This window comes from Paramacrobiotus metropolitanus, unplaced genomic scaffold (assembly GCF_019649055.1).
Source record: "Paramacrobiotus metropolitanus isolate TYO unplaced genomic scaffold, Prichtersi_v1.0 Parri_scaffold0000003, whole genome shotgun sequence".
NCBI classification, from domain to species: Eukaryota; Metazoa; Tardigrada; class Eutardigrada; order Parachela; family Macrobiotidae; genus Paramacrobiotus; species Paramacrobiotus metropolitanus.
Genome location: NW_026570223.1, coordinates 2,991,686 through 3,018,282, shown reverse-complemented (window position 1 = coordinate 3,018,282; position 26,597 = coordinate 2,991,686). Strand labels below are relative to the sequence as shown.

General features: G+C 51.5%; 1 protein-coding gene across 3 annotated transcripts in view; it reads left to right on the top strand.

The window, feature by feature from the left end:
• LOC129598633 (uncharacterized) overlaps nucleotides 1-26,597 on the top strand; it is a 38,948-nt gene that overhangs the window by 10,750 nt on the left and 1,601 nt on the right. The window contains exon 8 of one of the 3 annotated variants that reach the window (XR_008691773.1): nucleotides 24,496-24,811. The gene's annotated coding sequence lies outside the window, so the exon portion shown is untranslated. Of the gene's footprint in view, nucleotides 1-24,495; nucleotides 25,992-26,597 lie in introns of those variants that run through there. The other 2 variants (XR_008691772.1, XR_008691771.1) reach the window with 2 other exon arrangements.

Below are 26,597 nucleotides of genomic sequence, written 5' to 3'. Positions count from 1 at the left end.
GAAAGGAAATTGCCATGGAATTCCATGGAATCCGTGGATTTACGGAAATCCAAATGGATTTCCGTAAATCCAAGGATTTCATTATTTTCGTTGGAATACCATTATTTGGCTATTTATTTACGTAAATATTTACAAAACACCATTTGAGTTATCGTCAGCTTCTCAATAACTGCGCTTCCATCACTTGGAAATTTATTCAAGCTTCTGAATAGAGTAAAGGGGCACAGAACTATCTGCTTTTCCTACGAGTAAACAAGGCGGTAATGTCTTACTATTAGAGGACAGTACAGAATGATACCACCGGTCTAGAGCATAGTACAGATACAGTATACTTATAGTACAGATTCGGCAACTGCAGACAGTTGGCTAGTGAACGGAGTTGTTCGATATAATTATCTTGCAATACCCATTATCTTGATCCATAGAACAATGAAATCAAATCATCTTTTTTTTAGTACATGTGTTGTAAACTATCACATAGATCAAGAAGACTTCTTGATCTATTCCACAAAAAACGAAGAGGAGCAGTTTTGGCGACTACAATAAAACAACGTATGAAGTTATTAACTTTCGATATGCATGTTTGTTTTCTGCTTACTTTCGAAATGGCAAAACCATGCTTCTACAGATACTGCCAAATACCAGTATAGGCCATTATTGATGTACAGTGGAACCTACCCGATCCTGAACAACCTCGGTACGTAATTTTTTGTTCAGTGTTCAGAGGTGTTCACGGCTCAGAGGTTACCGCCAATGTTATGCATTACCCCGGTACGGAAAATTCTGTTCAAGGTTCAGATATGTTCATCGCTAAGAGGTGTTCAAACTCGGAGGTTCCACTGTATTGCGGTTAAACGGAGTTACGGACACTGGCAACTTGTGGCCGATACTATACGAGTGATGCATGTGTACCCTTGTTGCAGTTTTGCGTTTTTCAGAATTTTTGGCGCGTTGTTATGTTTACCGGGTGGTGCCAGAATAGGGACGACTTTTTTAAGCAGAAAAAATTGTAACTACCAGTCAAAAAACACCAAAAACATTCATTTTTAGTTTTTCTCCCCGACATTTCTGGGCGTTTGGAATTCCAAATATAGGGAATCTGGAATTCCAAGTAAAAATTGGAATTCCACGGATTCCCTATTTTCCATTTTCCAAATCCGAGCCGCTCGCATGGAGCGCGGATTTGGAAATTGGATTCCATCCGTGGAATTCCATTTTCCATGGACGGTCGTTCCTTACTGCTGGTGTATGTCCGTATGATTTTACTTTCGTTGTACCCAAGGTTACAGTACCGGTATACGTTGCTCTGGCTTAGTTGCCTCCAACCTCCGCCGATGTCACCGATCTTATGGTGCCTGAGGAGCTGGAATGCGATCTTCGGTGTCGCAAACTTCGGTCCACAGGTCGCCAGGGCCTTCAAGGCCGCAAAGGTGTACATCCATCCCGGATCGTATTCCGAGACGCGTGGAGGTAGAGTATGAGCACGTTTAATGGCCACCGTCGGGTGTTTGACGTTTACCTTCGGTAGGCTAGGAATCTGTAACGGTAGGACTTCCTGGGTATCCTCATTCCATTCCTGGAGGAGTTGATTCGGGTCGGAATCTGGTGTTAACCGTACTTGTTGACGGTAATTCTGGGGAACGTAGACGTCACCACTATCTTCCTCCATCGGCTCGTCAGCTTCGTTGCCGTTGTTGGCCGGTGGTTCGTTCTGATTGTCAGAAATCTCCGGTTCACCCTGCTGTTGTGGTGCCGAAGCTGGTGGAGGTTGGTCGTCGTCATCATTATCGTCATCCTCCGACCCTTCTGGTGTTTGATAGGTGTCGTCATCGTCCTCATCTTCTTCTTCTTCATCTTCGTCTTCTTCCTCAGAGGGCGTTTTCTCCTTGGTCTTCACCGACTTCTTCGTTGATTTCAGCGGTTTAGGTTGACTCTTCCGTAGAGTCTTACCTTCCGGAGCCGGTGAAGTTTCCATAGGTGAGGTCGGTGGAAGAGATTGCGTGTCTTTCACCGCAAAACGTCCAGTTGTAGTCCGACCTGGCTTAGTTGCACTTGCCCTTGCTGGTGCCGAGGCGGTGTTGACATATGTTACCGGTTCGAACGGTGCCCGAGGTCGGTTGGTTGGTAGTCGTTTCTGTGACGACATACCTGACGCCCGTGCAATGTTCAACATGTCCGCCGCCTCGCCGGATGGTTGTTCCTCCGACTCACTGTACTCCTCGACGATCATTTCGGTACCTTCGGGAGAGGACTGTAGGTTGGTAAAGGACATCCGGAGTTTGAAATCGCGTCGTTGCTGCTCCGGTATGAACCGAGGTACTGTGTACCGAAGTGGTAAATCGCGTTCCGCGTTGGTCGTTTGGAGGGAAAACTCTGCCACCATCGTTGCGATGACAGGTCTTAGGAGGTCCATTATGACGTCAATATTGCCCTGGCTGTTCTCGTACATAACGTTGTATATACGGGCGATATGTAGTAAGGAGGATCCGCGGGGTTTCTTGCGTATCCGATGCATCTGACGATTCTCGTCGGCGGGTCGTCCAGTGCTCTGGCAGCGGCACTTTTGAGCTTTTGAATGATGTCCGGTGCGATTAGCTCGGCGGTCCGTCCCCATTGTCGGTGGACCGCTACGGCTAATCCGAAGTCCAAGGCCCATGCCACTATAGCCATCATAAGTTTCTGTGTGAGCCAGGGTGAGGTCCGACCTACGATCCTTAAGTTGGTCGAGAGGTCGCGCACCAATGACTGGTACACATCTCTGCCTTCGTTTCGGGCGTTCCTAACGCTTCGGACTATTTCGACGTGAAGTCGAACCGTATGAAATCCGACTGGTCGGTCACCAGGTTGAGCGTCGGGTAGCCGCTGACGTACGTCATCAGGGGCTGGCCATTCAGAAGCGTCGGTGTCTTCTTCGTGACTCCATTCTTCATTTCGATCGCCTTTAAATCCTTCGTATGGATCGGCTTCTCCATGGTCGGAGATCTCATCGTCGGGTTCCGAGGGTTTCTCTGATTCATCGTCCGAGTCTTCTTGGACGTAGAAGGTTTCGGTTGCTTGGGTGGTGGCTTAGGCGTCGGCTTAGACCTTTCGTGTGGTCTTTCGGCCTCCGTTTTGGTCGCCGCAGTACCTGCTCTGGCGATCAGTTCTCGCATCCGCTGTTTGGCTGCGTCGTAGTCAAATTCCTCCTTGGCGTTCCCCTTTTGATCCGGCTTCTGTGGGCCAGCGTCTGAGGTATCAAGGTCGTCGGAGGACTTATGCCGTTTGGCCGGGTTAGGTTTCGGCGTCTTAATTGAAAGGTCCGACCTCGGTTTAGTCGGTTCCTTCGGAGGTTGTTTGGTCACCTCCTTTTCAGCTTCCTTTCTGGCTTCCTTCTTAGCCTTCTTCTTTTCCCTCCGTGACAACTTAGCCGAGTTAGCCGAGTTGATCACCTTTGAATCCAGTAATTCTGTCCTGGATCTGCACGGAAGGTTCTCTTGCCGGTTCAGGGTTCTTCACTTTAACGACCAGTTGTCGTGTCGTCTTAGAGGTTGACTGGGGATCCGGTGTGAAGAGTTTTTGCCGAGTCGTAACAGCCTGTTGTTGTGCCGCAGGTCGGGCCTTCTCCGCACGGAATCGTTCTCCCATTCTCTTCATGACCTCAGCCATCCTTTGCGTAAGTCGTTCGTGTTCCTTACGGACCGCGTCGGTGTTTCCAACGAGGCTAGCACGGCGTGACTTGAGTGAGTTCCAGAGTTCTTTGTCCTCTGGAAACGCTGTGTCCACACTCGCGTCCTGTTCCGACCTAGTCAGGTCCTGAACGTGCTTTAAGGCTGGGTCGTCATGGTATTCTCGCGAGAAGTCATCAGCCGGTTGTTGCTTCTTCTTACTTCTCTTACCCGGAGCTGTTGCCGGTTCATCTGTTCGAGATTCATCTATGACCAACTTGGCTGGTTCCGAGGTCGATTCGTTCTGTGATTCAGGTCCGACCTCCTTTGGAGACGTCGTGTCCATCTCCTCCGGGGTTTGCTTTGGTTTGGTTGGAGTATTCCGGGGCGTGAACCTACGTGGTTGTTCCTTCGGAGGTTGGCTCGGCATAGTTGCCGGTTGAGACGCTGCCCGGTTCGGTGAAATTTGTTTCACCGGGGATCTACTCCTTCTCGGCGTTGATTCTGCCGGTCGGGATCCATGTGACGACCTGGAGCTTGTCTGTGCATCCATGAGCAGGGTCTCTTGCCAGGTTAAGTCGTCGTCGTAGGTCGGGTCATCTTCGATCTGAGCACCCTTTCTGTAGTTGTGGTCAGATTCGTCGCTACTGTCGGACATGATGCATCGAATTTTCTCGGTGACCTGTTGACCGGGTTGAGGAGGCATCTCCAACGTGTAGGCTGCAGGGTTGATGCGAGGGTGTCGGAGTAGTTGGGCTGGCTTAATAATGGCCGCATCCAGCGGAAGCTGTCGTAGTGCCTGTCTTCCGCACCTCACAAACATCAATCGGCGTAGAGCCTTATCCCTGTCCTGGATTAACGCGTATATCCGCTGGCCAAGTGCTTGTTGCTCGTCAGTGGATAGCTTTCCTAGCCTCAATCCCTCTGTTAGGTGGGCTTCGTTGAGAATCCGTTCCAGGTCATAGTTCTTGGCCTGTTGGACTAACTTCTTATGGACTCCGGAGGTGAACACTGACTTCGTTGCCGAGGTCGGTTTCTGTGACTGACCCGGCTGAGCTTCACCCGTTGGAGTCTTTTTCAAAATTTCCAACAGTTGTTCTTTTGTTCGGACTGGTGGGGGTGAGAATAGACGTCTCCTCGGACCTTTATCATCTGCTATGGGCTCTTTATGTGAGAGTCCCGGCAGGGTTGTTGGTCGAGTGAGTCGGGCAGCTGGCTTTGGTTGGCCGTCCTGCGGTGTTGTTGGTGTTTCGGAAGTATCCATATCCACCTGTTCGAATGCACCGACCTCGAGTTCGTTCCCGAGTGGCGGTACTTCATCCATTGGTTCATCTTGTTGAACCTCCAATGGTTTGACAGGTTGGACCGGTGGCTTAAGTGTCGCCTTAATCTTCTTCGCGGGAGTTTTCAGCTTGCGTTCCGCTTCCTGTTGTTTGCGTTTGTAGAAGTCTTCCGCGAAGCTGTCAATTTTGACTTTGAGAATCCGTAACCGATCCTGATTCTTGACGGTCCGTTGCGTCTCAGGTCGGAGAATGAATCGGACCTCCTTGGTATTGTTCTCCAAGTGGCCTAGGTTGATGTCAATCTGGCAGTACTGCGGAGTCTGCGGGTCGGTTGAGTCCCGTAATTGGTAAAGTTCACCAATCAATCTGTCCGCGGTCTGCAGAGTCAACTGGATTTCGTCATCCGGTATGGATTGTGGAACCGCGAAAGGGTCCGTCGGGTTACGTGTCGACTGGATTTGTGTGATCCGAGCTCGACGATCCGTTGCTGCAGTCCGCAGCGATGCTTCAGAGGTTTCCTTTCGTTGTTGGTCACGGTCCCGTTCTTCAATGTAATCTCGGACTCGTGTCTCCAACCAGGAAGAGGTCCTTATTATATGGCCTCTTATGCCGGGAGTCTTCGGCGCGTCTGGGTGGTGGAGTTGGCGGAGGAACTTTACGTTAGTGCCCCAGGCCACGATGTCACGGTCCAAGTCTTGTGCTAACCGGCTGTTGGAATCACAAAAGATTCGACGGGCTCTCATTTCTGTGATGAGTTCCATCGTCTGATTCACCAGGTTAACCAAGTGAGGTGGTGCGCTTGTTGGCATCGTTCCTGGGTCCGGTATTGCTGACATTATTCTAGCTTCAGTAACCGGGGACATAGGTCGGTCGCTAATGTTCGCTGGCTTAGGCTGAACCGTTCCTACTGTTGAGGTCGGTGGAGCCGGTCCTGGTGTGGAGGTCGGCTGAGTCGAGCTAGTCGAGGTCGGTGCTGACTGCTGACTTTGAAGCGCGGCGATTTCCGCCGTTAGTTCGCGGACTCGTTGTTGCGAGGACGTCAGTCGGTCTTCAGCGGCCTTCTTGTCGGCTGCTTGGGCTGGATCTTTGTCATCCATGCCGGCGAGTCGCACTGTCATGTTGACAACGATTTCTTCCGCGTAACTTAGGGCGCTTCTTAACGTAGCCAAGTCCTGTACTGGTGGCTTCGGCTGAGCCGGTCCTCCTGTTGAGGTCGGCTGCTGCTTTGCTGCTATCCGAGTCATCATTCTACGGTGACCGTCGATTTTGTTTTGGAGGTCAGTGACGCGTATCTGCGAGAATCTAAGTTGATCCTGCAGTGCTCTCTTCACGTTAGCCATTGTTGGGTCGTGGCCTTCCATCTTGTTGATCTGGGCCTGGAGGTTGGCAGCTATTTGTTCTGCCCGGGCGAAGTCCGTCTTCAACCTCTTCATTTCCTCCCGGTCAAGTTCGCCTTGTGTTTTAAAGCGTGGATTCGCCTCCAACATTTTCCATAAGTCCTCAACTCGTCTGGAGCAGATGGTGTGCTGTTGTTCCAGCGCTACCTTCAGGCGTTCTTCTGACTTGTCTGCTGAGTTGAGGTCACGAAGCTGTTTAGCCAGGTTCTCCAGCACGTCTACAGCTTCTCTGTACTGATTTTCGACCTCATCCAGGTCGACCTCTTGTTGGTCTCTGGCGTTTTCGGCAAATTCGAGTCCGTCGGCTGGTGCCGGTGATATAGCTGGAGAGGGTTCCGCTTCATGTGGCGTTGCCTCTCTGGCTGGTGCTTGTGTTGGCACCGGCTGATACCGTTTAACATGGTCAATTATATTGACCGAAGGGCTTCCTCCAACCGTTCTCTGGGTTGGCCACATGTTGGAACGCCCCATTCGCTAAGTGTTTCGGCGAAATCCAGCTCGATCCGCAGGTGTCGATCCGTTCGTTCGAGGTCGGTCACCTTCGTTGGTGACATCGGTCGATTCAGCTGGTAATTGTAAATTTCAGCCAAGTCCCGTCCGGCATGGTTGATTGTTTCAACGTGCTTTAGGACGTCGGGTATCGGTGTCGTCCGTACCAACGTCATTACTGCTGTTGTGGTCGGTGCTGGCCGTTGAGGAGGTAATGGTGTGGCAATCTCGAGTGCACGACGATTCTGAATCGAGGATTTCTACAATCCTTTCAACTACCGACCTGAGTTGTCGGCTTTCAGTGTCGTTCGGATCGACCTTATCGAAGAGGTCCTGGGCTTGCTTTAAGTAAGCAGCCAGGGTGTCGATCTTCTGACGTGCCGTTCTAATGGCATCTGGGTCCGTGGGCGTCAGGTGTACATATGCCCGTTGAAGGTCGTCGAGCCGGTCCCATCCATCCGAAATGTGGGTGGATATCCGGGTTTGGCGGTCTTCCTGTACTTTGTTGTGCAGGGCCGTCTTCGGCGACGTCACTGGACTTGCTGACTGTGTGGAGAAGTCCGGGGATACCACATAATTCCTGTTCGGTAGGGGTATCTGGGATGGCGGGTTCTTTTCAAAGAGATTTTGTCTCTCGATCCACTCGACCGCCATCCGAAGCTGGTGTTTCTCCTGCACCGTTGCGGTTGACGGGTCTTTCTTAACCAGGCCCTCTGCGAGCTTTATGTAAGCTCGGAGGTCGGCAATTTTGGTCAAGGCTCTTGGTTCGGTGCCTAGCAGGACACGCTCGTAAATTGTCCGAAGTGTGTCTTTGCCTTCAAGGATGGCTTTCCAAGCTGCTTCTGTCCGCTTGGACTCCTCCGTCTGGAGTGCCATTGCTTGATACTTCCCGTCCCGTTTTTGGGGAACCTGTTGTTCCGCCATTAAAGGTTCGTTCTGGATCAGGGCTTTTAGTCGCTCCAGGATGTTAATGAGCCGTTGAGCTTCGTCGTCCGTTGTTGGTCGACCTCGGCTGCTAAGGCGTTCTGCCGAGTAGATGGCTCTATCCAGGTCGGCAAGTCGTTGTGCGTTGCCGATTACCTCGCCTAAGTCCATAATGTGTTCATCCATGGTCCATACCTGGCGAAGTCGTCTGGCCTCGTGCAGCGTGGAAGCGATGGCCACGGGGTCGGGTATCCGTAGTTGTTCGGATCGCCCTTCTGACGCTTCTAAGTTTTGGGAATACTGGGGTACTGGTCCATTAACTGCCGAAGGTGAGCTATCTTTGGTGGAAGGTCGCTAAGGGCAGTTGTTCCTTGGGGATGCCGTTCTTGATCGCGTGTTGGATCTGGGCATTGGTTTTCTTAATATCTTGGGAGTCCCTTCCCAGTCGGGTTGACTCGTGCAGTTCGAGTCTCCGATCTTGTCCGACCGCCTCCATGCGGGTCATCATTATGTCTGATACCCGCTGGAGGTACTGTAGTTCCTGTATAATCGGATCTACTACCGCCTCCTGTTGGGCCGGTGGGTTCGGTGCTGGTTGAGGTTGCACGTTCGGCATATTGGGCACCGTAGCTGGCGAGGTCGGACTCGGCTGAACCGGTTGTATCTGCTGAGTCGGGGGGACAATGGCGAGTTCCGGGGCGGTGTTCCTCTTTCTCGATTTGTTCATCCATGTCCCTCATATAATGGTCCCAACCACTAGTTGGTCCATGACCTCTTTCCATGCGGCATGGTTGTCAGGTTGTTCAGTAGACAGCTTATGTAGCGTCTGTCTGAGTTCAACCGTTTCGTTCCACGCGTCTTCTCGTTGTTGTCGGAGTTCGTCCAACTTCGATCGTTTCAGCTCAGCATCCCGCCGCTTTCTGCGTTCCATGGCCTCCGCGAAGGATGTCCGACTACCAGGCTGTGTGGTAGACGAGGTCGGTTCCTGTGGTGGAGGCATCGACGTAACGACTTGCGTGGTCGTTGTCGATGACGGTTGAGCTGTGGAGGCGGACGTCGGTTGGGCCGCTCGTTGGTTCCGAATCGCAATTATATTCGTGTTGTCGTTAATGAAGGTCTGGAGTCCGGAAATTCGATCCAGGATTTCCACCCTTCTGTCCAGGTAACCAGGAGTTGTCGGTGTCGACAGCTTGTCAAGACAGCTGGTGCGTCAAGTCACGCGCCTGGTCACGAGCAATTTGGTCGAGTTTCCGTAACTCTCCCGTTGGTATCGCCCTACTTTGCGTAGAGGTCGGTATGGGAAGTTCAGTCGGTGGTGGCGGAGGAGGTCGCGGCGGTACGACTTGTGTGGTCGTTGCCAGTACAGTCCCATGTGGGGCCTGTCCTCCGTACTGATTCAAGTGCTGGTTAAGCGACTGAATCAAGTACTGTGCCAGATGTGGATCCCCCCACGGAATCGGTTGTCCCGGGAGTCCAATACGAGTTGGTGAGACTGGTCCCGTCATTGGTAGAGGTGGAACCACTCCCGCGATACTGAATGTTCCAAGTCGGGGAGATGATAGGGTATTGTTTGTCCCTATCGCGCTGAACGTTCCGAATCGCGTTGGTGACGTCGGAGTTATCGTTCCCATTCCTCCCGACACTGGCACGTATCGAGTTACAGGTCCAGCCCATGTCGGCTGGCTCGACGCCAAAGTAGGCGTTGTGAAAATCGGCGGTGGTACGTTCACCATTCCCGGCACTAACGTCGGCCCTGGGAAGGTCGGACCAACCATTGTTGTTGGTACCGTCCAACGGTAAGGTTGCGCTTGACCGAGTGGGTCGCCCGCAGTTACCGTGGCAGATTGGTTCCCATTCGCGCCATAGTTGACGAGAAGTCCGCCAGTCGTAAATCCGGTGTTCGGTGGCAGATGCTGCGGTGGTACTGGTCGATATTGTGGGCTTCGTTCTGGCCCGACCGTTAAACCTGCTAAGACATTAGCTGTATCGTTAGCATGCGGGTTATGTACCTGCGACTGTGTTCTTGGCTTATCCGATCGCGGGTCAGCTGGTGAGACGGTATGGTTTTGCTGCGTCCGCTGTTGGATCCGCTAGAAGGTGGGTCGTTGCGTTGTCGGCCCGACATTGTCTGCTGTTAAGGAGAGGTCGGTTAAATTCCCAACTCCCGATTCTGATGTTACTGAGGGTTCCATTTCGACACCAAAGGTCGGCCTATACCTAGCTACTGTTAAGCTACCTATGACTATAACTTATTCTAAGTTACGCCTATGGCCCTATGACTGAGTCTGTTCGTTGTGACTGCTTGTTTAGTGTCTTTGATTTTGGTTTTGACGGTTTCTCGAGTCCGCCGTCCTCCGAAATTCTATCGAGGATTTCCTTGTGAGCTTCGTCTTCAGCGACTCGATCCTCCAGCACCTGTTGTGCTGTTAGTTTCGGCTTCACCGTTCCGATCTTCCGTTTCGGTTTGGGCGGTCCGACCTCCTGGTCGGTCACTTCGACTTCCGTGGTCGGTGCCGCCGGGTCGGTTGATTTAACCGTCCTTTTGTAGCCGTTGGCTCGTCGGTGCGACGCCGGGTGGCAACTTCCTTCTGTGTCGTGCCGGTGCGTTTATCCGACTTCTTTCCTTGCCGGTTTAGTCACCGGCCTCTTGGATTCTTCCGTGGGTTGGTAGGATGGCGAGGCTGGACTGTTGTCATCCTGCTTCTCAGGTGGTTCAGCTGGTTCATCGGTATCCATTTTTTCTATTCAGGGCTGGTGTGTTCGAAGTCCATCGGCGGTTTTTCCGAGGTCGACCTGACCTTTTTCTTAACCGTTATTCGGGTGGTCGGTTAAGCGATTTCTCCGATGCCGATGGTTACTTCAGGCTTTTGGTCGACTTACTGGTCCCTCCCTTCGGTTCCCAGGTCATTATCCGGCTTCTTTTGACCAGATGACCGAGTTACTGGTCGACGTGCGTCGGCTGGAAGTGTTTCACTGGTCGACGGCTACGGTGTCTTCACGTCCGTCCTCACTTCGGAGTAGCAGGTTGTTTGGGCCAACGTAACTGATGACCGTCCACTCTCCGTCGTATCGTTCCATCCTGGCGGGGTCCTTAGTTGGGAATTCCACCGTTACCTTGTCTCGTGGTTTAAAGGTCGGTGATGACTTCTTCTTATTATAAACTTCGGCGCTCCGTTCAAAGGCTTCATCGATGTTGATGCGCGCAATTTCGTGAGCCATCTGAAGTCGTTCCTTTATCCGCCTGATGTAATGTTCCTTGTCCGTATACTGTTCCGGTGCGTTTGTCCCGGCCACTAAGTCCTGTGGCATGGTCATTTCCCGACCATACAGCATATGGTAAGGTGAAAATTTGGTCGAGGCATGGACTGCTCTGTTCATCCCGCAGACGACATATGGTAAGGCTCTGTGCCAACGGTGTCCGTCCTTTATATTGCAGAACTTTCGTATTCCGTCCCATATCGTCTGCATTTGCCGTCTGACTTGTCCTTGACCTTCCGGATGATAGGCTGTTCCAAGCGTATGTTGGATGCCGAAAATCCTCGCAACTTTAGCGAATGTTTTCGCCGTGAAGTGCGTCCCTCGGTCCGAGTGGATGAAGGTCGGCATTCCGTACTTCAGCAGGACATCTTCCACAAAGAACTTTTCAAATTCCTTCGCGGTGTTCGTTTTGGTTGCCCGGGCGATGGTGAACTTCGTCAGCTGGTCGGTTACCACTGCGATGTATTGGTATCCTTTCGTCTGCGTTCGAGGTAAAGGTCCCTTGAAGTCCGCGTAGATGCGATACCAAGCTTCACCAACTTCCATCTTTTGGAGTTTACCCGGTGGGGGACGTCGGACCTTGTTGGCCAAAATGCACTGTCGGCATTTCCGAATGTATTCGAACACGTCGGTTGACATCCGTTCCCAGTAGTAGCGCAACTTCAATGCTTCTACGGTTTTATCGCGTCCGAAGTGGTTTCCGGTTTTCCCATCATGTAGCGAACGTATGATGTTGGTTCGCATGAAGAGAGGTACGACGAAGCATCGTTCCAGCTTGTCGTTTATTACCTTCAATCGATACAGGAGTCCTTGAGCCATCTGGTAGTGCTCGGTGTACTTCGACTTGTAGTCGAGTTTATCCAGGTTCTCCAGTTCATCGATAATTTTCCTCAGGTGCGGGTCTCGCAGCTGTGCTTTCCGCAATTCCGCGTTCGTTGACACGGGCGGTGCATGAGTATATCGCCGTGGGCTCAACTCGTCCGTCTCTTCCGCCGTATTTGCGGTCCGGATGGTCGGTTCCAATATGTTGAGGTCCGACGTCTTCGGAGCTGAGCGGTACGTTGACGACCCGTACTTCTGTGGTACTTAGGTCATCCCAGTCTGAAATGACGTTACATCCGGGAAGAGGTGGTGGAAGTGGAATTTCCGGTGGTTCCTTCTCATCCCTCTTCTTTTTCCTTGTGTTGTCCTTCAGACGTCGTAGGGTCCGTATGGTGCAGACTTTAATTTCATCCTTAAAGTCCTCGAAGTTAGGCACCTGATCCAACTCTTCGTGTGGATCTTTGTCATCACTCCGTTCGAGTGGCCACCTCGACAAGGCGTCCGCATTGTCGCAGAAAACTCCTGGCTTGTACTTGATGGTTATGTCCCGCCCTTGTAAAGCCAGTGCCCATCGTGTTAGCCGAGGGTTGATGCCAGGTCGGTTTGACTCGCATCTAAGCAGGTTCTGCAATGCCCGATGATCCGTTTGTACGGTGAAAGGTCCATGGTCGATGTAGTGCTTGAATTTTTGCACTGCCCATACCACGGCCAAACATTCCCATTCTGTGACTCCATAGTTGAGTTCAGGTCCGTGTAAGACTCTGCTGGCGTAGGCGATCGGATGTCCGTCCTGGGATAACACCGCGCCAAGTCCGGCTCCGCTTGCGTCACATTCAATGACGGTCTCTTTGCCGGGTCGAACTTCGCCAGTACGGGCGCTTCTGTTAACGCCTTTTGATTTCGTTGAACTCGGCCGTGTGGGCCTCCGTCCAATCCTTTTTTGATGTTTTGGTCCTTCCGTAGGAGCTCGTACATCTTCGATGTCTTCTGGGCGTATCCTCGGATGAACTTACGGTAGTAGTTAGCCAATCCCAGGAACGACCTCAGTTGGCGTTCTGTCCTTGGGTAATCATGTTGAGCTATGGCTGCTACTTTTTCATCGTCGGTTTGGACTCCGTCTTTGCTAAGGACGTGTCCGAGGAACAGCATTTTATCCGTTCCGACCTCGCATTTGGAGGGCTTAATGGTGAATCCGGCATCTCTGAGGCATTCGAGGGTCGCTCGGAAAGCCTCGACAAAATCTTCGAAAGTTTTGCCGAAGAAGATGATGTCGTCAATGTATGCAAACACGCCTTTCTTCCGGGCTGATGCCGTTATCTTATCCATATGCATCTGGAAGGTCGCTGGTCCGTTGCAGACTCCAAATGGCATACGGTTGAATCTCCACATTCCCTCCGGTGTTACGAAGGTTGTGTAGTCCTTGGAGTTTTCGTCCATGGGAATTTGCCAAAAGCCGGACTGACAGTCTACTTTACCGTAGTACTCCATTCCGGCGCACTGGTCCAGTAGCTCGTCCGGGTTCGGTAACGGGTAATTGTTCTTCTTTGTTACTGCATTCAACTTTATGTAGTTGATGCAGAAACGAGTTCCAACCGTGCCGTCCCCGTTCCGTTTCGCGGCTAAGACGACGGGGAAGCTCCATGCAGCCGATGAGGTTCGATGACTCCTTGGTCGAGCATCTCCTGTACGTGTTTCTGGATGAATTCCCTTCCTTTCCAGCTTGTTCTGGTGGGGTTCATCTTAATCGGCTGTGCACCTTGGACGTCGATGGTGTGTGTTACACCTTTGACATCTCCGTATGGTTTCTTCGAGGTCGGGAAGACGGTCCGGTATTCCCAGGCGACTGCCTTAAGTTGGGCAAGTTGCTCATCGGTTAAGTTCTTACCGAAGTTCATGGAGTCGATGATTCTTCGTCGCTCTTCCTGGGATTCCGCGTCTTCTTCCTCTACCTGGGCTGACCGTATTCTTGCTTCTTCAACTCTCTGGTCGTCCGTCATCATTTGGAACGGTTCGACTCGACCCATGGGGGCACCTTTTCGTAAGGTGACCTCACGGTGAGTGTGGTTGGCTACCATGATGGTAAATCGTCTCCCATCATGTTTAGTTACGCCATCCATCATTTCGACTCCGTCTCGTTGGGGGTCGGATCCACCAAGGTACATGAGTTTCTGTCCGGTGGCTACTGCAACGTCCATTATAACGTGTACTTGGGTTATCGCCCGCGGTGGAGTTTCACTTTCCGTTGAGCTCTAACTCCTGTTGACTCGAAGATTTCGAATTTTGGCGATGGCTTTGGTTCCGACTTGGGTGGCCAAGTCTTGGCAATTCCAAGTGGGAGTTCCCATTCGACGTACTGGTTGTCGATGTCCGGTTCGAACATGTCGCTGTATTGCATATGGCCAAGTTTTATGCCCTTCTTCAATATCCTTGGTTGGTGGGTCATGTTCTGGATGTTTATCCAGGCCGTGTCTATCTGAGGTCGGATCTCAATTTTAGCTTCTATCGGTCGGATAGGTCGGTGTTTCCGCCGTAAAGTGTAGAAGTAGATGGGTCTCATCGGGTCCATTGGTTTGGCTGTCCGTACCTTGATAGAACACGTTGAGTAAGGTGGAAGAGAGACTCGCTCGCTATTAAAGACCACCTGTCGGTCTAGCGGCTTCGAGTCGATGAACGGGTCCAGTGCTAGATGATGAACTTGTGGGTGCTTGTTGCCCAAGTTCAACTCCGTAATCGAGTTAACTTTTGCAATCCGGACCTTCTGTGGGCGCGGCTGCTCCGACTTCTGTTGGTCGGTTAAGTTAACCGAGGTCGGTTGTTCGGTTGACAGCTGCTGGACTACTATGGTTGGAGGTCGGAGGTCGTGTTCCTCCGGTTGGCCTCCTCCAAATTCCCGTAAAATTTGAAGTTGTTCAAGTTCCACTTGTTGTTCGACATCGACTAACTTTTCCTGTCCGGTTTGTTCCGGGGGAAGGTCGACTATGATTTCCGTATGGATGACGGACCGCAAGGCTTTTGTCAGCCGGACGTCGTAGGTCGGTTCTTCGTCCTCCTCGGATGAGTCGTCCGAGTCGTCATTCCGCGGTTTATCTGACCTGCAGTTTCGTACTGAGGGGTCGAATTCTTCATCATCATCCTCTTCCTCGGATTCTTCCGAAGGTTGGTTGTCGGAGTCTGTGTCCGGTGAATCACTCGAACTTTGTACGTCCGAGCCATCCGAGTTGTATTCCTCGGATTCTTGCTCATCTTCAGGGTTAACATCAGGTGTGTCGCCGTGTCCGACTTCTGTGGTCGGTGGCACACTACCTTCGCCGACTTCCGTGGTCGGTACTCCCTGGTCGGCCGTTTCCTTCGGTTGGGTCGGTCGACTCTCTTCGTCCTGTTTTTCCAGGTCGGATGGCTGCGAGCTTATGTTGCTCAGCCATTGGTTGGCTACCGACTTGGTCTTCCGGCTTGAGTTTACCTTCCGTTCTGGTTGCGGAGGGGCTGGTGACGACGGTCTGCCGTCAATCCAAGTCAAGTCATGGTGGGTCTTCAGCGTCCGGACGACTCCGTCAATATTATCGTTGCAAATTATGCAGCGGTCAGGTCGGTCGGTTTCGCCAATTTGTGTGTGCTCAGTTGGCTTCTTCAGGTCGTTGACGAATTTGACTTCCTTCGGAAAGTGTTCCGTGATTGGCGGTAACGGGTCGGGGATCGTCCTTGTTATTGAGGTGTCCTCGCCGTACCGTTTCCAAAACGCAGTTGTAGTCGATTCTCCGTACAACTGTACTTGTCGCATGTAACTGAAGAGTGCTCCGCCTAGTTCTTGGCAGGGTATCTCCAGAGGGCGTGGTACTGGAAGTCCGTATTCCATGTACTGCCGATGGATTGGGACTCGTTCGTCTTCCCATTCCCAAGCTTCATCGTCGATGTCTTCGGCGAGGGCCAATACAGGTTCGCATGTCCGTTGTGCTTCCTGTATCTGGTCCGTGGTCACCGCTCCGTTCTGTTGGAGGGTGGCCATCATCTCCAACGTCCGTCGGTCGAGAAAGTGTTGTATTCCCGTAAACCAAGTCCGGTACTTTTGTTGGACTTCTAAGATGGCATCCGCTTCCGTTGCGGATGGCTCTGGTATCGGGATAGACTTTACTGCCGTCTTCAGTATGCGTTTCTTCGGACGTAGTTTTCCAGTTCGTATCCTTTCTTCGTACGCTTCGATGGCGTTGTGCAGTTGCATCTCCTCGATCAGAGTCCGGTTGGTATCCCGGCAGTCACGGCAAATGTTGGGCGGGGGGTTTGACGGGTGATCAAGCCGACTTATCCTCGCTTCAGTTGTTACCGTGCCCGATGCCTCTGGTATCGGGATAGACTGCACTACCGTCATCCCTCCAGGTCGTTCCGGATTAGGAATGGGCGTTAACACGAAGGTGAACTTGGAATGAAGGTAATCACATCCAAGTAACACTGGGATATCCGCGTTGTTCGGTTGAACGTGGAATGTATGATGGCTCGTAAATCCCTGCAGCGTTACCGGTACGGTGCAGCAGTGGGTTACGGTGAAGGCAACTTGTCCGCCTACGCCAAGTATCCTAGTGTAATGGCAAGAGGTTGCATTGGCAGGTCGTTTTGTTCGCAGAATCGTTGTTCGATCAGCGAAGTCTCTGCTCCTGTGTCGAGCATCGCCATAGTGGGCGTCGGTCCGATCTGGATTGCGTGTGTCCAGGCTCTGACCGTCTTCGGTTTCTTGTGAGTCCCTTTTTCGAAGGTCACTTCCCGTACAGTCGGTGTGACGGGAATTAAGGAGACTGATCCGCCTTCTGTTGGCGTCAGCGTGCCTTGGATTGGTCCCACTTCGGTTACGACCACTTCATGTGCCTGAGGTCGGTTAGCTACTCCGTCCTCCAGCACGTCGGTGGGAGTTTCGAACCGTCGTGTTTGTTCTCGTATCCGTTCTTCTATCGAGGTTTCCGTTGGCCTCACTTGCGACCATATGTAGTCGAGGTTGACGAACGTCCGAGGTCCGGCTACTGTTCTAGCCGGTTGAGGTTGTTGCTGGGAGAGGCCCGACTCCTGCTGCAGCCAGTGAGCGGGTGCCTGTGCTTCCAGAGGGAATGTTTCCCATATTTCGACTTCTCCGTCCGATTCTTCGGTGAGGTCGATGGCTGCCATTGTTGCAGCGTATCTATCCGTTGCGCGTCCGGATGATACGTTGGGGAAGTTTCTGTTGCCCCTTTGCGTGAATCGGCGTCCCGGTCCTCCGCGTCTCGGCCCTTGTCTGGGCTGCTCGGTTGAGTTTCTTCTCACCGGCAGTCCGGTCCAACTTCCGTGGCCGGTCCGTCCTGCGTCGCTTTCTGTGGCGGGCGGCGTAGTCACGTTGTTTGTGCTACGTAGGTCGGGCATTTCTTGCGTTCCGACCTCCGACCTACCAATGCCAAGTTGAGGTATTGGGTCGGCCGTTCCGGGCAATCCCTGCGTTCCGGCCTCCGACGTTCCAACGCCAAGTTGATGCGCTGTGTCGGTTAAGTCGGGCATTCGTTGTGTTCCGGTCCGGATTTCAATTTTGCCATTGTTGACAAGAATTCCGAGTCGTTCTGCCATTGTTCTGGCCGTTGTGGCTTCATCTGTTGAAGCCATCAAAGCGTTGACGAATTCTTCTTCCGTGCTGTTATGGTCCAGACCTAGTTGTCTGACCAAGGCATCCATCCGTTGGATGACTTCCCCTTCTGTTGTGGGTATGGGCGATTCTCTCCGGTTAAAATGAAGTTGGTTAGTAGGGTTATCCTTGTCCGGTGGTTCGGTGGGATGTCGCAGGTCGAATGAGTCACCGGGGCTCATCGACCTTAGGCGTTTCCCGAGGAGTTTCCCCGAGCCGGCCCATTGTTGGGTGACCGTGCGCCGAAAGGCTGGTGTGGCGGTAACTGTTGCCGCTGTTCCGGAGATCCTTGTTGACCTCCACTGTATCTGCGATTTCCGCCGGACCCACTTCCTGGGCCGGCCTGCTGGCTTCCGTCACCAGCACCGCCCGAGCCTCCTCCTTGTTGGCGTTGGCGCGGGGGTGGCACGATCTGTGCCGAGTTCGGGTTGGCCGAACCCAACGGTCCTCCCGTCAGGTATCGCGTATGCCAATCCTCGTACCAGCGGCGATTCGGGTTGTCCTGCACCCGAGTGCCGATGAACGCACAGCGTGCCTGGGGATGGTTCCCGAACTTGCAGAAGTGGCAAGTAAAGCTGTCCGCCAGCGTCCACTGAAGGAACAGTTGTTCCATCTTATCCGCATAAGTCGTGAATTGCCGAGCACCTTGTTGTGCTTGGGAAGGTCGGTTACCCTGTTGGTTTCCGCCTCCCCGGTTGGGGAAGTTACCGCGGCCGCGATTTCCGCCGCCACGTCCTCTTCCGCGACCGTAGCCTCCGCCGCCGAATCCTTGTGTCGGACTCTGACCGTACGCGGAGTATCCCTGGTTTGGGTTTTGGTTGTACCCAGAACTCCCGTTGTTCTGGTTGCTTCCAGAGCCTGGACTTTGGCCGCCGTAGTTGTTTACTGGGGCTCCGGCTGCTGGTTGAGGTGCTGCCAAGTTGACAGCTGCCACTCCTGCCCAGGTCGGTTGCTGGACCGGCATCATTTGCGCTGGTGGCGTTATCGGTGTGGTCGGTTCCACATATGTTGCCGATGGACTTTGGTATCCCGGCATCATGTACGGCTGGTACACTGTTTGTACTGGTGCCTGCGGTAAAGGAGCTGGTGTCGGCGTTGTTGCTCGGACCCGGGCATAGTCTGTATCCCGTGATCCCTTCACCACGTCGTACATCTCCTTTCCATTCACGAACTGGCGTATGTAGTCACGCAGTTCTACCGGAGTCGCCGGCATACGGATCTCCAAGGCTTCTCGTAGCTTGGGTTCGTGTATGTTATCCTTCAGATGGAAGAGTGCCATCTGGTCCGTGATGGTGTCACATCGGGACTTGATGTTCATCATGGCGTCATAGTACTGTTCCGGTGTTTCTTGTCCGAAACGGTACTTTCGTTTAGCCATGGCGGTTACGGCGTTGATTTCCTTGTTCTTATCTCCGAACCGCTCTTCGAATTTAGTCAACCACATGTTGACTGGCCATCCTCCGTCAGGTTCGGCTCCGGCTGTGTCCCGGTGCCATTGGGCGGCTTGGCCTTCGAGTCGTGAGATGAGGTCGGTCATGAACGTGTGGTCCGATTCATGCCATTCCTGTGCTTCCGCGTAGAATCGACGGATTTGTTTTAACCATCCTTCAAGTTTGTTATGGTCCCCATCGAATTCCGGTAGCTTCTGTGTGCGTCCGCGGGCACATACGCGTATCATTGTTTCCTGGAATGCCCGGGTAGCCGCTTGTTGGGCGTCCGCGGCATAGGGTGGTGGGGGAGGGTTTGCTTCCCATCCTTGTTCCGCTTGGTATCCCCGACCTTGTTGGTCTGGGTAATACTGGTTCTGTTGCTCCGGATATCCATAATTCTGTTGTTGTGGATATCCTCGACCTTGTTGGTCTGGGTATGCCCGACCTTGTTGGTCTGGGTATCCAGCCGGGTACGGTTCCGGCTGAGGAGCTGGTGCTCGTGGGGGCCGTTGTGGCTGTTGATAGAATCCAGGTGGAAGGTCGTTCACCCTTCCCTGCTGACCTCTGAACGGCCTTCTCGGTGGTGCCCGACCTTCTGTTGGTCGGAACCGAGGCACGTTCTGTGAGTCTTGTGGGTAGTCGGCGGGGGGGCGTTCCGGATTCTGTTGTCCGCTTCGTCCTCCTGGAGGTAGGTCGTTATTGTATGACCTAGCTCGTTCACGCCGATAGTCGGAGTCGCTTATCGTCAAGCGGCCGAAGTCATCCATGTTGGGATGTGAGCTTGTTCGCTCTCCCAGTCGCCGTCCTGCGCCCCATTGATTAGGCGCTGGTCCATTCGGGTGGGACGTGGTGGGCGCTGGCGCATGCATCGATGTGTGTGTTGCGTACGTGGTACTAGTGTAGGTACCTGACGTGGCCGTCGTCGTTGTCGGCACGTTTGACGTTGGCACATGTGGTGCCGCAGTCGACGTATTCCGTTCCGGTTCTGGACGGTGGGGCAGAGGCTGTTGCTGCGGAGGAGTTCCGATGAGCGGGTTAGTTGTTACCACACCCACGAAGAAGTTCTGTTCCTTCTTCTCCTCTTTGGGTTTGATGTCCCACAGGATATCTCGAACTGTTTGCGACGGTTCAAAGTGGAAATCCGTTGCCATCGAAGTCCTGTAGGATGGAGGCTCCGTCCTGGATTGTTCCAGGTGTTTCGTTTCCTCCTGGAGACAGCGTACCTCCGTATCCAAGTCATCGGTATACGTGGTCATTTCGTCGATATATCGATTTAAGTCATCGATATATTTATCCGCGTCCAGCCCGTAGTTGTACAGGTCGTTTTCGCGGACTTCCAAGTGTGCGATGCGGTTCTGTTGCGCTTCGTACACCTTCTGGGCTTCTGCCAGGCTGTGTTCCAGCTGTGCTCGGAGTCTTTGTTCTTCCTTCAGCACATCATTTAGTCCGTGGACCTGGTCGGCCAATTGGGCGTTCGCTTGTTCCAGGTCGGTGATGGCTCTGCTTCGGTCGGGTGAGGCAGGTTGCTGGCCGTAGTGAGCCATTAGCTGTCGTCCTGCCCTGACCAGGAGAGTTTCCATCTCCCTTTCGAGTTGTTCGATTCGATATTTCTGCCGGTCGACCTCGTCGTCGGCCTGCTTGAGTTCGACAATGTATCTGTCGACCTCGTTCCGGTACACTTCGGCCTCTTCATTGGCCTGCTTCAACTGTTGGTGGAACGTCCCTGCTGCCAGTTCCGATTCGACCAAGGCTGTTTGTGTGTCAGCCAGGTCTTTTTCCACGGTGGCAAGGCGTCTCTTCAGTTCGAAGACCGATTCCACTGACGTTGCAAGTGTAATTCGGAGTCGTTCGATCTCTTCGAAGTCGTACCGACATGGATTGTCGGACCTCTTGAGGTGACTCTCCAAGTGTTCAATGCGGCGCTGTTGCGCAGCTATGCCATTGTTGGCCTCGGCTAGTTCCTTCTCCCATCGCTTCCGTTCGAGCTTATGGGTGTCCTCCGATCGCGACATCTGATTTTCCGTGGAGTTAACGATTTGGTCGGCCAGGACGATTTGTGTTATCAAATCCTGGCATCGTTTCCGGAGTCGATCGATGTCTTCGATCTTTTCTGGAGGTGTGGATGCAATCCACTTCCGTGCCGTGTACTCAAGCGTGCTTGCTTGGTACCTGTGGTTACCCAAGTGGGGTGCCACTGGCGTTCGGAAAAATCCATCCCTACTGCTGGGACGTGACACTTGTGTCGTGTCGAATACGTCGTCCGTGGGTGGTGGAGTTCCACTACCCGAGTCGCCAAGTTCGAACATAAGTGGCGACCTCTTCTTTAGGTCGACAGGTCGACTTGTTGGCGACTTCACCTCCGGTTGAGTTTCTGTTGCTCGGGTCGACCTTCCTTCCGTTGGCGAAGGTCGACTTAGCGGTGAAATAGCCTTTTCGTTAGGCATCGGTATGTTGGTTGGTGATCCAGCCGGGTGGGGTCCGCTTCGTGGCGGGGCCTCAGTTTCTCCCGTTTTGGCCGGTAGTTTAGGCCACTGGATGTCCATTTCCGACCTTGTATCGACTGGCTTCTTTTCCAGGGAGGTCGGTTGTACTTGACCGACTTGCTGTTGTCCGACCTTTGAGGTCGGTGGAAGTTGCCCGACCTCAGTTCCGACTTGTGTTGTCGAACGAGGTCCGACCTGGTTGGTCGGTGGACTTCCATCCTTCTTGGTCGGCGAAATCCTCCCGACTTCTGTTGTCGGTTGGACTTTGCCAACTTCCTTGTTTGATGATTGCTGTGGTCGTCCGACCTCAATTCCGACTTGTGTTGTCGGGCGAGGTCCGACCTCCAGTTGAGAATAACCGACCTCTGGGGTCGGTTTCCGTTGACCGTCCTTAGAGGTTGGTGAAGCCCTACCGACTTCTGTGGTCGGTTGGACTTGACCGATTTCCGTTATCGGTTGTTTCACTCCGACCTTCGAGGTCGGTGAAGTCGCTCTACCCGAGTTGGGCGAGGTCGACCTTTTCGCTTCATCCGTCTGGTTGGGTGATTGCCGTCCAGAGTCGGTGACCTTCGTAGTCGTTACCGGCTCCTGAGCTTTCTGTGAGCTCAGTTGAAGTCCTTCTGTTGGGTCCGTAGAGGTCGGTGCCCCATGTGGGTGTTCCGCCTCGGCATGAGACAATGTGATCTCAGCCTGCAGCTTCTCCAGTTCCCCCCCGGTCGGGTGGGACGGGGCTGCTAAGTCAGCTCTGGGCTCAAGGAACGTCTTGTCGTGAGCGTCCTCGAAGCTGTCGTCCGACGTTGGGTTGGAATCGGCGAGGAGGATCCGCTCGTTGCGCTTCTCCCTTGCCTCCGCCGACTTCGTCGAGTCTGTTGACGATGGCTGACTTCTATCCTGACCGGAGTGCCGTAGTGCATACGGCGCGTTGGAGGTCAGGCGCCGCGAATAGTCCGTGTTGAACTTTCGGGCGTATTCGTTTTCCTTCGGGTTCGACATTGTTGTCGGGTCAGGTCGGTTCAAGTGGAACCAACGAGAGACTTGTACTGTTGTACAGTAATTTGAACAATCCCTTATGTGGGGATGTTCAATGAAATCAGGAACGTCTTTGGGTTCAGGAACTTCCGAGGGTCAGGATGGTCCGACTTGTTGTTGTTGTTGTTGTGTTGATGTGTCTGTGTATGACTCAGTACACAACGTTACGATACAGTACTATGGTACAGTGCAGTATGATAAGGTACTACAGTAGAGTACGTCCTATACTACTGTGCTGACCAGTATGACGTCACAGGGCTAAGTGGTCTTGCACTTCACTGCCTACGTCACAGAATGCGAGCCGCGTGCAAAATTTAAAAAATGATGATTCACGCCTATGTTAAGCGTATGGGAAGTTTCCCATACGCTTAACATAGGCGCTGATTGGCTAGCCTCAAAGTACTGAAAATCGGGCGTTCTGACGTCACAAGGAAATTCAAGAATTTTCACGCTTATTTTCGCGGAAAAACAAGAATATTTTTAGGTCGATCAGAGATGTTTTCTGGTCGAAATTTTAATTTTTAACCGTTAGAAATAATTTCTAGGTTCTTTAGAAATTTTTCTGACGGTGAAAAGTCCGTCGAATCAACAAAGAAAGAGTATGACCGACCTGTGGTCAGTTACACAGAGTGGTCCGTTAGGTCGGTAAAGTAACTTTTTTAGGTCGGTTTCTCCGACAAAAATTAAGTTTTTACCGTAGAAAAATTATTTCTAGTTCTTAGAAATAAATTTCAGCCGTTAGGAATTAAAAGTTATAGCTAGAATCGACCTGTGTCGACCTGTAACCGGGACTTTACCGTATGTTACTGTAGAGTCCGTGGAGGTCGGTGATCCGCCGTTGGGAGGTCGATTTCCGTTAGAGTTGCGGGTCGCCGTTCAAGGCGAAGGTCCCCGATTGTTGAGAGGCTCCTTCTGGGCGCTGCAGGCTACTGTCCGAGCCTGATCCGTCAGTTGGGATTGGGGAAGTTCCCGTTCGTCCGTCTGGGGCAGTCAGCCGAAGTGCTCTCCTTGTGTGGAAGAGCCGAAAGATAGGGCAAGCGAAGGTGGCAGGGATCGCTTTTGCGATCAACCTGTTGCTACCACAGTCGCTAGACAGCAAAGACCAGGTTGAAGCAGAGGCTGCGTTCGCAGTCAATCTGACTTTCAACCACGGGTTCTCCGAAGTTCTCCGCGAAATTATGCCTTTACCGTCTCCTCAAAGGCGCAGTCAATCTGACTTTCAACCACGGGTTCTCCGAAGTTCTCCGCGAAATTATGCCTTTACCGTCTCCTCAAAGGATCCGGTAGAACGAAAAACCAGACGATCTGCTTACCATGTGACAGGCAAGCACAGAGAGCTCACAGATGACTTTATTGTACAAATAAAGTGGAGCAAATGCCGCGTGAATGCGGGGAAAAACACAACAAAGGCCAGTGTCTGGCAGAAATCAGCAAGTCAAGTTGCTGCGAGCTAGTTCTAGAGCGTAATAAAATGTAGAGAAAGAAATGTGCTGGCGGCAACGGCGTCACGCTGTCCAGACACATGGAATGTGAGTGCGCAGACTGGACTCGTATCCAACGCGAGCGTATATGCGCTGAGTCATACAGCGAGAGAGAGGAGCGAGAGAGCAAGTATGCTCAGTGAGTGCGCCCGCGGTGTATCCGCATAGGCGGAGAGTGCAGTGCAGCCACTCACGTACGTACAAGAGAGGGCGAATCAGCATGTGTGCAGTGATACGCATACGCAAAGTGGCGTATCTATCACGCAGGCTGTCGTGCCTCTAACAAAACTAATATCCTTGAATAATGCACACGGAAAAACCTTACACCTCAGTGACCTCACTTTCCTCTGACCTAACTTTACGTTTACAAATCTGCGTAAACGTCAATTATGAAACATCAATTTTCATTCTTCAGTACTGCATTCCAGTATAACTGCAATAAAGAATTCCAGTATAACTGCTTCTGCTTTCTTGCGAAGAATGGACGCAGAATGGTTTCAAAGTGTTTGCCACGAAAATTTGTGTACATACCATTTACGATTCCAAACAGACATCAAACCGCCTTTGTAGATATATCATATTTCAAGAATCTGAAGTGGTTACAAATTTTTCTTTTACACCAGGTCGGAATCTTATCGGCGCGAACAGTTTAAGTCTCGTTCCGGTCTGCCAATGCTCGCCAACGTGCACGCCGAAGATATGGTTCGACCAGACTTCCAGTTGATCTGAACGAGAAGATGTGTTTATTGTTTAACGGAAGAGCATATGGCCACTTTCTACAAGCTTGCAGGTCAGTTGTAAGCCGCTTTATCATTTTGCATTTTGCAACTACTAGAAGAATGCACGTTGGCGAGCATTGGCAGACCGGAGCGATGCTTAAACTATTTTACGCTGCGGCTGGCCTATGCAAGTCCCAACAAGATGTACCACATAATGAAGGTACAGTAAAAGAACATCTTGTAAATAACTGCTCCAAAGTTATTGTGCTACAGGGTTACTCAATTTATACGTAACATACCGTAACTCAACATACAGCCTGGCCACGCCAAGTTCGGACAGTTATGCCAAATAAATTAGGAAGTATTTCCGTGAGTCGTTTTGCTTTTAGTTTTGCAGTTTTCTAGTGTAACTTTTTCTTGCGGATCTGGTACCCTTAAAAAATTTAAATTTTAATTGGTCGGTAGCGAGCTGAGCTACGATTTAAGGGATAGGGTAGTGGTCATTTCTGGAAGGCTTATACCTAGCTCCTTGAGAAATCTACCATCTGATATTTTTTTGTGAACTTTTATGAAAAGTATTGCGGGACCTGAAGGAATCCCTTTCGGGGTGGCATTGAGGTCTTTGGCGATTGGGGCTCGCGGTGACCTCGAAAGATAACTTTTCACCCGTAGACTTGTATGCTAAACGACACCTGCCGAATATTACGGTTGCTTAGCTGCCCAGACCTACCAACATTGAAATGATAATTTCTATGAGTGGCACACGGACCACACCAAACGATTTTAATGTTACGACAGATGTCCACTGCAAAGTCGGGAAGATATTAGTGCCAAACAAATGGCAGAAAAACCCGACAAAGCTGGAACAAAAAAAAGTTATGGCTGTAGTTTGAATTTCTCGTGACAGAACGTAGCGAGCTTTTTCTGAGAACGAAGATGCTTAAACTGACGCACAGTGCCTCTTGTCCGAGATCCAACTAAAAATAACTACTTCTGACACCTGGTGGCTGTGCGGCGAGTCGGCAAAGGAAGCAATCCTATGATTCATTAGCGCTCGCAGTCGCACTACAAAGGTCACGTAGGCTTGCTCAAATCGGTAAGTTTCTTAGATAATCCTAAAGGGCATTGAATGGTCAACATCATGAAACAATCGTTTTTCGATTACATCATCAACAGCAATTTTAATAAAATTTTAAATGAGCCAAAGGATATCGCGGTAGATGGGTCCATCCGCTTTTTTAGACCGGCTTGGTTCGGATTTAATCTCACCGTAAATCAGAACAAGCTCTTATTCTGAAAAGTTCAACTGCAAAAGATGTGTGACACATGAGGGAATCAGGAAAAAAAATTAAATAAGTTCATATTGTTTGGCGGATGACTTGTAACAATTTTTTTAAAAAAACTGTCCGAACTTAGCGTGGCCAGGCTGTATTTACGTAACATACTGTATCGTAACTTATTGAACCCTTAGGGTTACGTTATCTGCATGAGGGAACTGCGGAGATAGGACAGTGGAAGAGCTTTTGTTCGAGCTGTTTAGCGAGTTAGTTGGAAAAGCCGCGCGGGCATTTATCGAATGTTGGATAAAACCGATTGCGACCTTCAGAGATGTGAAAGTGATTTTTGGAAAAATAATTTTAAAATTAATAAAGGTAGAATCGTATTTTCAATCATCAGAACACAGTTAAATGTATTTCGCTCTCGATATGAGAGAAGAAGGCTATCAAAATACCACGGAAGCGGTCAAATGGGATCCGCTTTGTAGAAATAACGGGAAAATACAGTAAATAATCGGTAAAGGTTGCAGACCGGGAGTCCGGGACTGACCATTGCAGATAGCAATTCAAAAACAGATGCTCTGGCATGCATGTTGCAAGACTGGCAAAAATGACCCAAACCAACCACCTTAGGTAGTGTTCCATGTGGAGCACCCTTACTTTTTGCCTAAAGTTTGACTGTTTTCTAAACTTTTTAGTTTGGTACTTTATTTTACGCTTGAAGACGTA